Here is a 13,694-nt window from a genome sequence, read left to right as displayed (position 1 = left end):
ACTGTACTTAAGTACAGTAACGAAGTACTTGTACTTCGTTACTTCCCACCACTGGTATCCATCCATCCATCCATTTTTACATTTACATTTTTACACCCTTGTCCCTTAGTGGGATCGGGAGGGTTGCTGGTGCCTCTCCAGCTAACGTTCTGGGCGAGAGGCGGGGTTCACCCTGGACAGGTAGCCGGATACTTTCAACCCATATTCAGAACTACAGAAGCATGAATTATTAATATTATTATTATTTTACAGACCCGTAAATGCTCAACGTTAGAACGGTAGAGACATCTGAATGGAACCTTTTGTCCGTCTTCAGCCTTCATTTTGTGCAGAATTTCATCTGTCATCAGGGATTTATTAAGGATGTATTTAATGGCCTCACAAACTGCCTGTACTTACTGCAGTGCCTCTTTTAATGTCTATAATGAGACATTAAAAGCCTTTATGAAGGTTTCCTCCACCATTGCCACGTCTGCTTTCTGGAACTCTCCTCTGAATTCAGAGGCTAATTCAGACCCATCCTCCAGATGCTACATTGCCTAACAAGCACTGTTTTGTCATGCCATCATTTTTTGTAAGTGCCAATCTTTTTACAAACACATACATTTTCATCTAGGACACACACAAGACTTATTGGTTTTCTATTTATAATAAATTCACAAAGCACCCAAAATCGTTCAACCCCCCCACCCCCTGATTTGTCTTAATTTGTCTTAGATTAATTTAAAACAATTTTGAAAGAAAAAAAAAACAGCTGTAAGACAAAATATGCGGAGCGCTGTGAATACTTTATGGTTTCACTGCAGCCTCCCTTTTTTAACGGGAGCTCATCTGTTGGAGATACTTGAATACATTTACAAGATAACAATTGTTCTTATAAAAAAAAATATGACATCCAAACTGTGTTAAAATGCCATTACAGCCGTTTTCAGACAGATGGACGGCAGCAATCACTTCTGTTAGAGCATCACTGACTTTGGTGATCAGCACCTAATTGAAATTCTGGGCAGCATCACAGACTTTTTTTTTTTTTTTTTTTTAACACCACCAGCATCAGTGACTACATGAATGAATATTGATGGAAAGCACAGACTTAGTACTTTATCTTCTACACAAATCACATTGACATTACCTTCATTATCGCTCGCCATTGCTCGTCTTTCAATACTTCGAAACAATTCGGCGGAGGCAGGGTTGTCCTGTCTCACCTAACCCCCACTGAGAGGTGAGGCAAAAATAGATGCTTGAACAAGAGTGTTGTCAAAAGAGTAAGTTCCCCACTGTGTGACTGGACGCTTCCTAGATCTGCTTTCTTTATTTTATTTTCTTTGTTTATTTTCTGCTTGACTCAGCCAGGAATGATGAATAAACAAATTTACCTTTCTCCACGAGTGAAAAGTCAGCTGCACTGTGTAACTTTTTCTTGGGCACCACCTCCGAGACAAGGGATCTTTGAATGCCAGAAAATATGGCTGCTGAGTTTCTCTGTCTAGAGGTGAGAGAGAGCTAATTTTTAATATTTAATCCTCCTCTCAGAAATTATATCTGTGCTCTGTGGAGCTTCTCAGCTAAGGAAGATTCCTCTAGACACCAAGTAGCTATTAATAATTAAAAGTCTCATTTTCAAAAGAGCAAAAAAAAAAAAAAGCCTCTATGTTTCAGTGTGTAGCTTATAATACCGTCAGCTGGTGAAGTACTTCCGCTCCTAGAGTGCTTGGAGGCCAACAGGTTGGATGATGGGGAGGAGAAGGACTGAATGTGGGGATGTGTGGAGAAATGTCAGTACTGGCTAATATCCACACTAGAAAGTGTTGTGTTCGGTATTTTTTGTGTAGTTATTTTTAGGTTTTCTGTGTTTAGTCCTGTCCCTGTCCTGTCTTCCCTGTTGATTGCTTCCCAGGTGTGTCTAGTTACCTGATTACGCTCCCTGTGTATTTAAGCCCACCTGTTGTCTTTGTCTCTTGTCGGGTCCTCGTCTAATGTCAGTTTTGTCTGTTGTGTGCTGGCCAGTTGAACTGGATAGTCCTGGTTAAGCTTAGCTCTCCTATTCAGTCTTCAGTGTCATCAGTTGCTACTGGTAATTAGCTGTATGCTAACCTCTCTGCTGTGCTGCCTGTCATCCTGGACTGTTTTGAGCTTCCTTCATTAAATCACATCATTTTCACTACAACCTGGGTTCATCCTGCGTCTCTCCTCACCACCTCAAACCCACTTCATGACAGAAAGATACTTGAGTAATAAAATCCTGCAAAAGACAAGATATTGGCAATGTACCCGGATATTGCTGTATACTGTTGTTTTTATCGGCTTTGACTGTCTTTAATTTAAGCATCTTACGTAGAGAAGGATTGAACTTGCGAGATTTAATGCTTCATTTGTGTCAAAGGTAAGACTTAAAATCTGGTAATGACATCACATCCAACTGAACTGCTTGGCAGCTGCAAAATGAAAAAGCACAAGGATTTGGACACCGTCGTGCTCGTTGTTGTGCACACAAACGCCTCTAATTTAACCTTCTACCTGCAAGAATTTCTTTTCTAAAGGCTCCTTTAGATCTAGCCAAAGCAAAAGTTCTCACTCATGTAGGTGGTTTACTTGGATGCAGTGCTCTGAAAAGGTTTGTCCATCAACATGTGGAGGTTGAATTTTCCCAGATGACCTCTCTACCTACTGAACCACAGAAACATTATGTAGATGAATTAAAACAGTTATCTAAAAAACAGGAGGCATTAATTTGTTCACCAAGATTCATTGCCAGTTTTGTTTTTCACTAATATATATATATATATGTAAAAAAGTATAAGTAACTTAGAATTTGATTTTTCTGACCCAAGATTAATTGTGACATTTCTTAATTTATGCAGTTATCTGTAAAAATGAATGAATTAATAAATAAATAAATAAATGAACGTATTTTTTACTGCAGTGTTCATCTTACTGATAATGGGGGGGGGGGGGGACATAATGCATATTACCAGTGGTGAGAAGTCTAAGTGAGAGCTATAGTTGATTCTGACAGTTCAAAGTTCCAATGAAATGCAGCATTGTTGCAATCCCCCTCTTAGGAGGAGAGGAATGACTCAATTTAGTTTGGGATGTGGGAAGGAGGCACAATAATTGGACTGTCTGAACCTACAAAATTAGATCCGAATTAGAAATGCACGACTGAGGGTGATGAGGATTTTCCTAGAGTACACCCAATTAATCCTCGAAGAGAAGCAATTAGACTAGTACTAATTACAGCAACATTTGTTACACTTCACACAAACAGATCTGCTCTTACTCCCAGGAGATGATGTGGTTTTGTTTCATTTTTTATATCTTTGTTTTGACAACTGAAGATGCTTACATTGCACACCTTTAGAGATCACAATAGCAGAGGGTTACTGTAAGTTTTATAGCCTAAAAAGGTCATCGCACTGGACTTTTACACTTATGTTGTTTGGAAGATCTCCATCTGACAGGGGGAGTAGTTCAGCTCGACAAAACATGCAGCACAGAACATCAATTTGTTTTTGCTTACACAAATTGCCAGTTTACAACACATGAAGTGTTGAGGCACTGTAAAATAAAAAAAAGTTTGTTCATCTGAGTCAGATAGACAGATTCCATACACTCCTATCAACCTAGATACAAATAAAGCAGTCAAGTTCAGTTTGTTTTTCAAATTACATAAAAAAGGTTTTCTATCTTAGGAATCCCAGCAGGTCATGTGAAGTCACTGACTTGCAACATTCATTCCTCCTAGATGAGCATGTAGTGATAGTGGATGGCTCCTTGAATGTTTTTTTTTCACTGACTTTGCAGCAACCCCTCATAGTGAGCATGTATACCGAAAGAAAAAATCTATTTTAAAAGGAAGAAACCTTCAGTTGAACCAGGCTCAGTGTGAGCGGCCATCTGCAATGATCTGGGGGTTTTTTTCTCATAAGAGAAGATTCTGAAAATGTTTTTTTTTTTAGACTTATAGAGAAATATAAGTCATGCTCCTGTTCACATGAAAGCAGCAAAAAAAAAAAAAAAGCATCAGTGGAGCATCATTTGAGGAGTTCTATGAGCCACTGTGTCACAAATAAGGCAAAGACCGTTGTTTTTAGCAGTGGCAAATATTCAGATGGTTATTGCACTTTATTTATTTATTTATTTATTGTTGGTGAGGGTAATGCATTAATTGATTCAGATTGGCTTTTATTGCTGCCATGACTAATGTTCCTTCTGTGGTGAGTCATAAGCTGCCAGTGAGCAAGCCTGGCTATGGCAGAGCACTTCTATGGATGATGCAGGATGCTTGCAACTCCTTCTGACAAATGAGCTTGTTTTACAGCAGACATTTTGGATGACAAGAAGTTGGGGAAAAACAGATGGGTCTTTATAGACCTGCGTGTCTGCATCTGTGTCACATTGGCTGTCAGGTAGAATGTGTGCAAACCCAGAGCTTCATAGAATAAACATTTTATTTTGAAATCAAGGTCCCAGAGTCTGGAGGAAGCACAGAATCCAAGCAGCTCGACGTTTCCTCTGCGATTATTCAAGGTGCCATGTTGTCTGCTGGTGCTGGTCCACTCTGTTCTATCAAGTCAGAGATAGAATAAGAAGTTATTTTCAAGAAATAACCACTTGAAAACATTTCTCTCTGTGTTCAGTAAATCTTTGCGCTTTCTCAACATTTTCAAGCGCGTTAACACACACCTGCAAAGTTAATAGGTCAGGATGTTTCCAAGTGTCCAGAGGCATTTCAGCACATAAATTACAATCTCAGATTTGCACCGAATAATTTGCTCTGATTGTAAAAAATCTTTCTTGTGCGTGCAGAAGCAAAAATATTTTCTTTTGCAACATATATTTATCTATTAAATTATCTTTGAAAGTCAGCAAAAAGTCGGTCCTCATTCTAATTAGGACTGATGGAGCTCAAGCAGACTTCACTGGAGGTAATTTTATAAGTAAAATATCTGCAGTCAACCCTGTTTTCATGTCCTTGTTGCTTGCACTTGAGTGCAGTGACTCCATCTTCCTCTTTATCTGTCTGTAACATGCCAGCAGAGCGGTCTTATCACTTTGAGGGTATGTAGGAGGAAAAAAAAAGTCATGTCCTTTGGAAGTTTTTTTTTTCCTCTTTGAAGTGCAGCAGCCATATGTCTAATTAACACTGCTGAGTGGATTCAGTAACCTTGTCATATGATGAGGTTGCGGGAGACTCAGGAGGGTGGAGGGGGGAGCAAACCTGAGCTTTGTCACTTTTAGTGTGGGAGTTAGTGACACAGCAGCCTTTTGGGTAATGTGGAGCAATAAAAATAAATTAAAATCAGCCATTTAATTTGTGTGACAGTGTAACTAAGGAGGTTTCTACTGCTTCTCCTGAAATCCTAACCTTCATCCTCTGTCAGCGCATGTGCTGATGCCATCCCAGCTTCGGAGTATTGATTCCGCCCTCATAGATCAGATGTGATGCTTCCCTTTCACATGAATCTGCAATTGATTTTCTGTCTGACAGAAAGCTTCTCTTTGTGCTTACAGTGCTTTACAGAAGTATTAAATAAAACCTTCTGAACTTGTGTTACAGCCACAAACCTTATATGGTAGATTAAAAAAAAAAGTTATAAAAACTTGTGCATAACTGTGTAGAGAAAAAAGCAGGATTCATATCTTTGAAAACATTTGACTTCAGCTCCTACATCGTCGTCGCTGCATTTCGGAGCCGTCTTTCGCTGCAGTTGCAGCTTCAGGTCGTTTAGTGTGAATCTTTAATAGCATTGTTGTTCCATCTACTGTATTATCTATACCCACTTATCCTTGACGAGCTAGGTCTAAAATAATTAGCTTGTCAAAGATGTCTGGCTGTAGGTTTAATTGTAATGCCAAAATACGACTGTGTTTAAATAAATACCTGACTATTTTTCATGGGTGCTTCACAGTTGGAAGAGTTGTAGCTTTTCCCTCGACACTCTGAGCCTCTGGTGTCTGTCTCTCTGAAGGGATCTGTGTGCAGAGACAGAGACCAGCCCTCAGACTTCTGTCATCAATCTAAACTATTGCTTTGTAGGCCCTTCAAGGATGGAAAAGCTTAAAATAAGCATTACAATACATGCAAAGGTAAAACAAACAAAAAAAATCTGCCAGTAGGGAGTTAACCTGGGTTGGGTCTGGATGAGAATGACAGATGTGAAGATTAACCGATTTCCTTCCACTGATTGACGCAAATATGCATCAAATGTAGATGCATATTTATTTATTTTTTTAAATCTTGGTAAAATCCAACCTGTTGGAAGATAAAAGTTACATTTAAAAATTAACCCCAGTGGGATTCTGCTTCTGCTGCCATTCCTATTGATTTTCTGATTTTAGTTAATCAGCTAATACTCCTAAAGAAAAACCTTATTGTCTACGCAGCTGAATGCAGGGTGCAATTGCAACTATTCTATTCAGATTTGCCAAATTTGCGAAAGCAGCAGTCCTCGAACGGTACTATCCTGCAACTTTTGGATTCATAGCTAATCTAGCACACCTGACTCAAATGACCTTCTCTACATGTTTCATTTCATTCAGGTGTGTTGGAGCAGGTATTCATGTACAAGTTGCACAATAGTTGCTCTCAAGAGCTACCCTTTATTTTAGTTATCTCAAATTAGGATTTGGTTCTTGGCAAACAAAGAGCCGAGAATGCTGTGTTTTGCACGTGATAATGTTTACAGTCTAAAAATCTGTCATTTATTAAATGGAACCCTCTTAGAAAGATTTACTCTTAAGGGAGGATTTTCTTTCTGTGTAGGAACTTGAATGAGCTTTAACATGCTTTAAAAAGTCCACTGTCCGGTCTTGTGTTTGTGAAACTTGTCTGTGTGGAAACTGCACAACTGAAATGCTTAAAACATCAAAACACTAAAGGAGTTCACAGCCATATACCAGCCGAGGAGGGAAGACAGAAAGAAGGTTACAATGGTGTGACTGTGAAATGTGTAATTTGGCAAGACAAGCCTGTGAATGGAGAAAAAGAAAGAGAAGCATTGTGTGCAATATAAAGCAGGAGAGCAGAGAAGAGTAATGATGCTTCATTGAGTGTTCCAATAGTTGCATTGACAAAAATTGGACTTTACACCAGTGTTTGGCTCAAAAGGGGGCAGCGTATGTTTTTTATTCCAGTTGTTTCCAAAGACTGAATCTGGACCTCACTCTGAGCGGTGAAAACAAAAGTAGGGGGAAGAGAAAGTATTAAAATTCAGTCTGTGAATCAAAATTAATTTCAAAATGTGGCTTTTTTTTTCAACAGAACTGTAACAATTACAAAAACACACAGTAAAAAGTTAAAAACAGTTTAATAGTTATTGTGGCTGTTTTTGTGGTCCATATCCTTCACTTTAAGTCAAATGTTTGAACTATTTGCCAACCTTTTTTTTTAGGGACAATGAGTGTCACAATGAAAAAAAAAAAAGCATAAAAGTACTGGTTTTGTCCCATCATAAATCTTTAGGTTTCCTTCTTTCATTTTCCTCCATGACTGGACATCTGGGATGTCCAGTCACTCAGTCTAGCACTGAGGGATACGTGATTTCAATACAAGACGACAACACACATGGTTTATAGTTAATTTATTTACGTCCAACGCTAGGCAACATGTGCAATACAGGCCCTCATACAGGCTGTGTTTGTGGGGTCCTTTTGGTCCATCGGACACGTCCCTTCTTTTTGTAACAGTCCAAGAGTGTCCAAAAAAGAAATGCGGTAGAGGTCGAGTCTGAAATAGCCTGTTTTTACCAGCATTTTAAAAGATAGAAGGAATTATTACTAAATGTTTGATAGATTTTTAAAAACTGCAAAAAAGTTACATTTATGATGCCACTCTTTCCTTAGACATGCATTAGAAATGCGCTTCCTCTTAGACTCTTTTTCTGCTACCTGTCCTTGGATAAAGAAAGATTTTATCTACAGCGCCATCCACTGATTACCATAAGAACTACAGCAGTTTAGCTGCTCTTCATCAAATGCACAACAAAACCTGGTGAATATAAAAGAACCCTTGAGAGAAACCAATTAGTTAATTTGTTACTTCCTAAATGCAAGTAAAGCAAATCAAAGTTATGAACAGCTCATGAAATCTCAGAGGCCTCATTAAGAAATAAAGAAAGCAGGCGAGTAGGATGAGAGTTGCAGGAAATTATGTTCTTTAGGTTCCAAGTTAAAGAAATTGAATATTATTTTCTTTATTAGCTTAATAAAGCTTTGCCCAGCCTCTGACCATCCATTGTGAAAAAAAATAGTTGACTACTGGATCAAATCCTAGCCAGTGAGTCTTTCTCTGATTATTTGCATAACGGTGCATGCTTCTCGGTTCTCCAGTTTCGGTGAACTGACCTCTCTAAATTGCCCTTAAGTGTGAGTGTGTGTATGCATGGCTGCCTGTCTTGTAACCCACCTCACGTTCAACCCTGAGTAGGCAGGTATGGACTACTGATGGATGGAAATTGCTCTACTCGTTCCCTATTATTGGCTTAGTTGTTACTTTATCACATGCAGCAGGGAATGCAGTGAAAACAATGTATTAACTCTAAAACCACTTCTTTTGTTTTTTTTTATATTTGTGCATCTTTTCTTAAACAGGAATGATTGATTAAGGCTTGAGGCATTTATCTTCAAGGTTAGCCTTTATCTTTTTCAGGTGGTGATATATTGTTTGGTTTACATTTCGGTTTATGATTTGTTACATTTAGAAAAACAGGTGAGATGCGACCCATCATGTCTGACAATATTGCTAAGCTGTGTTCGTATGTAGACTAGAATATGTAATTAAGACGGTGGTGGAAAACATAAATGTGTAATTTGAAAGGAAAAGAGAGGGTGAGCCAGATGCCATTGGACCCAGCTGGGTTGTCACGGCAACCCTGTCTGGAGAGACGTGAAGGAGGAAGGAAAAAAAACTGGATGAATCCATTTTGTTCTTTTTTTTAAAAATGCTGAATAGGTTTTCTACTCAAAACCCAATTCAGTAATAAAAAAAAATTCTTAGCAGCATTTACTCTCCACAAAAGAGTCGACAGAAAGTAGATTTACCCCCACTGACACAATCGCTGTCTGAGCCCAGTCGGTGATGAAGAGAGGCTTTGAAGTTCGGCTCTCCACTGTGGAAAGTGGACTGCATGCCTCAGTGGGCCTTTCAGTGTCCTGAGGGGCAGAGTGGTCAGGAAACAAACACTGCTGAAGGACAGCGATTTCATAAAGTGAGGTAAAAGTCCTAATTGTTTCTAATGAGTTAATTGGATTCTAGAAATGTTTGCTAAATAAATCACCAATTCAAGCACAATTACATCATATATCAAAGTGATATAGATTTCTAATTAGGTTCATTTAGTGTACAAAGGAAGCAACCAAATGCTGCCAGTCAGATGTGCTTAATTAGCCAGTAAGTGTGAGCATGAATGATCTGGGAAGCCTCAATGAACATAAACAATGTGAAAAAGACAGGGCTAAAATGTATTTAATGTAAATATCTTTCAAGTCAAGTCTTAACTCTTTAGGGGACAAGTTCGAGTTTTGTCCCACATATTTCTCATGTCATGTTATCCAGTCAGCCTGAAACACAGCATTGTTATAGATTATGAATTAAAAATAATTAACCTTAAGCCTATCTGAACTCTTTTAAAATCTTTATTTTTTGTCTTTTGCGCAGCTTTCAATTTAACATTAAAACAGGGAACTGCTGTTAATTGTTTGGAAAATGAATAAGGTCGCAGTAATCATTACATTTTAAAGGAAAATAGTAGAAATAGGTTAAAATCAGTGAATGTTCAGTACATTTTTTTTTAAATTCCTCCAGGAACAAATGATGTTCTTTCCAAATATCATTTCGGTGCAAGCCTTTCTGCAGTCATGAGTGTTAAAGAAAGGTATTTGCTACAAAACAAAATCATAATTTGCTGATAATATGAGTCTGGTTGTCACCGGACAAGCCACACGAGAAGCCCGGAGCAGTATTTTTCCACCATCAACACTGGCGTCATGATTCCAAATATAGCTGATAAAATGCAACACTAATTGATTTTAAAATCTGACGTCTTACATAACCACATAACAGTAAGGCCTAAAAAAAAAAAAAAAAGCAATGAGACCGGCTGGAGAAAAGCAGATATGGTAGGATGAGATGAGGTGTGAAAGAAGAAAAACTGAAAGCAAAGCACTGAAAGTGAGAGAGGGCAGCTGCAAGACAGAGATGTTGGAGTGACAGAAGGAGAGGTAAAATGTCAAAGCCTGTGAAGATAAAAGGAGGAGATGCTTGGAGACAGAGAAGCAGGGATTTGGGGGGGGGGAAAGCACAATGTCAAACAGAAGACATAAAGCTTTGGAAGAGAAACAAAAGAAGCAGAAACAAAACAGGAACATAACAATGAGAATGCCTAGGAGTAATCAGCAGGCACAATGCAAATTATATGTTTATTCTTTCGACATTAGCAAAAACATAGTTGCTAGAACAAAGTGGTCAATGCTCAGACTTGATTATAATAATCAGTTTTTACATTATAAGGTGATACACTATCAGTTTGTGACCTGATGATCCAAGTGCACCAGCATGTCCATCTCTGTATGGTCCAAATCAAGATGATATGAATCTTTTGCAGAATTGTGATTTGGAAATGGATGTTCAAGGTCTTTGTGAGGAAACACCAAAAAAAAAAAAAAAAAACAGCCCGAAGTCATTCAGGGCCAAGTCGAAATCAGTCATTAAGGGATTGAGATTGCTCACAAAATGCAAACATCATTTGCCCAAGTCAAGTCTCAAATGACTGGATTTGACATTTTCTCATCTCATGACATCGAGTCAAGCTAAGCAAGACTGAGGAAGTTCATACCCAAGAGTTCACAATGTAGGGTGGAGGTCCTCTAATCCAGGCCTCAAGGGACGGGGTCCTGGAACCTTTAGATGTGTCCCTGGTTCAACACACTTCGATCACATGGCTGAATTACCTCCGCAGTGCAGCCGGGTTCTCCAGAGGTCTGCTTGTTTTACTCAAGTGTGGTGAAGCAGAGCCATCTCTAAAACCTGCAGGACACCGGCCCTCGAGGTCTAGATTTGAGGACCCCTGGTGTAGGGAAGTGATGCCCAAAGTCGGTCCCCAAGCGCCGGCATCCTGCATGTTTTAGTTCTCTCCCTGGTGGTAGTAACAACCTTCTCAGCATCTCAATGTTCCTCTTCTAACGAGCCATCATTTGATCCAGGAGCGTTAAACCAGGGAGAGAACTAAATCATGCAGGATGCCGGCCCTTGAGGACCAACTTTGGACACCACTGGTCTAGGGTATATCTATCCAGGGGCCGCCAACTCCAGTCCTCAAGGGCTACCATCCTGCAACTTTTAGATTCACCTCTGGTCCAAAATGTCTGAATTTCTTCACCAGCATTCGTTCCTCTCTGCAATAGGCTGGAAATGAGCAGTTTATTTGATCCAGGTGTGTTTGAGCAGAGACACATCCAAAAGTTGCAGGACGGTAGCCCTCGAGGACTGGAGTTGGTGACCCCGGACTATCCTTTCTTGATGTGGTTGCTCTTGGCTGATTTCACATTTTCACAGTCAAGAATCCTGTAAGTTTGACAAATTGGAAACTCTAAATTACTTAGTTATTTGGCTCAGCTATGTTTTGTTGATTTAATGGACTGGCAATCTGGCCTATGGTGTAGTCTACCTGTAGGGCTCATGTAGCCCCTATTACCTCACAATTATGCATAGAATTACATGGGTATAGAAGACCATCAATACACTCATAATTTCTGTTTTTACGAGAGTTTCTGGAAAATCTGTCCTTAATGTGTTCTCTGGTTTCTAGAAATCAACCTGGGACATTTTTTCTTTCTAAAGTATTTCAATTACAGATTTCAGATTTTAGTCCAGCAAACAGTAAAAAGTAAACATGTGCCACAAGTTGTATCAGCAGTAAGAATGGGGTAACTGGACCATAGGCGGTATTGTTTGGGTTCTTTTCCCCTCATGGCTCCATTCCAGTGACTGCAGAAGGTCACACTGACCCATTTAATAAACTGGTCATGACGAGAGGGAGACGGAAAGAGAGAGAGGTGATAAACAGAAGGAAGGAGAAAACATGCTCACGAGTTACCGTCACAACACGGTAAATGGTAATGCTTACGGCGAGAACATGCACCTGGTAAGACTGAGCTGCAGTGAGTCATCTCTAGCCCTTTTCAGCAATAAATCTGACACTGCAGCGTTATAGAGACAAAACCACTCTTCATCAGCTGCTAAAAGTGAATGTAACTGGCATCTGTGCTTTGTCTTCTTAAGAGTGTCTGATAAAACCAGTGAGATAAAGCTGAATGACTGCTGGAGGGAACGAGGGAGGACATGAGGAAGAGGAAGGAATGATTAACAGACGCAGACGTTTTTTTTGGTTGTTTTATATCTGCGTTTTCTCTCACTTCCAAGTTAATGTTCATATTTTACCTTGATAGCTGAGAGTAAAATTTCCACTAATATATTATAGAGATATCCTTAATGTTTTAACAGTGTTTTAGGACTGCTTAACCCTCTTCAAATTCATTTATCAGAGCTGTTAGGGAGCAAACAAAACAGATTTTAATCAGTTCAATATGAAAGAACTATCCAGAAATAAATTAAAATAAACACATTTGTATATATCAATATTTCAGATTTAAATGTAAAAAAACAACAACAACATATTTTTATGTAATTTTCTTTTCAAACATATGAAAAAAATATAAGTTTGATATAAGCAATCTTAAAATATTTTAAGGGTTGTATAATATATTCATGCATCTTGATTGCAAAATCATTCTTCATAAATGTATTATTTAAACACATCCTTATATTTGATATCAAATGTAATTTATAGTACAGATTTAGACTTTTATTCTGTCACCTAATATTTTATGGTGAAGTTCTTCATGCAGAAACTACACATGAATTTATTTGTAAATTAAAACAAAAAAATGTTTAGCTCCACCTCCAGTGATTATAATTGAAATGCCCTGTTTCTTATTTACATAATTTTATGCACAGTAAAATTATCAAGAGTCACAGAGAAAGACTTTTATAGCAGTAGCATTTGCATGGTTCTATACCTTTGATATAGGTAAATTTAAAATACCTATATTTTAAATACCTATATTTAAAATACCTATATTTTAGGTATTGAAAATACCTAAAATGTGTCAGCATGTGTCACCTGGATGTGTCAGCATGTGTCACCTGGACGTTTGTGTCCATTTATCTACCTAACATCAAGTAGGAGGTGTAGTTGTCCTGAGAATGTTACTTAATACAAAACAAAAATGGTTTTGCGGTAACATTTTGCAGTTTGAACATGGAGCATTTAGGCTGCTTACCCTCTGAAGCAGTAGAAGCCCCTGGTTGTATCAATGTAGTCACGCTACTCTGTGTTTCTGCGTTGGTGGACTGATGTCATGAACTGGCACTGTTGTTGTATTATTGCTGTCTGACCTCGTTTTTGGCGTGCGTTGATGTGCCTGGTGTACACTGCGTGGAGCGCCGTATCAGCTCCGTGTTAAACCACAACACTCCGTTCTGATTAGGGCTTTTATCGAGGCTCAGCACTCGTATTATCTTTGGAAAAATAGCCCGTGTGTGTCCGAGCTCCACTGTAAACCGAGTAATCTCGGTCAGTAAGCATCTATGTCAGCTCCCATTTTAAATCTGTCTCTGTTATCAGAAGCAT

The 13,694-nt window shown here is 38.7% G+C and overlaps 1 protein-coding gene across 4 annotated transcripts in view; it reads left to right on the top strand.

Annotated features, from left to right (window-relative positions):
• Positions 1–13,694, top strand: part of ndrg4 (NDRG family member 4) — a 50,474-nt gene that overhangs the window by 13,171 nt on the left and 23,609 nt on the right. The window lies entirely within an intron of this gene.

The sequence above is a fragment of the Poecilia latipinna genome, unplaced genomic scaffold (genome assembly GCF_001443285.1).
Source record: "Poecilia latipinna isolate Pla-1442-1.1 unplaced genomic scaffold, P_latipinna-1.0 Scaffold1348, whole genome shotgun sequence".
Taxonomy (NCBI): Eukaryota; Metazoa; Chordata; class Actinopteri; order Cyprinodontiformes; family Poeciliidae; genus Poecilia; species Poecilia latipinna.
The sequence above is the reverse complement of the archived record's forward strand: the minus strand, read 5'-3'. Positions and strand labels throughout refer to the sequence as shown.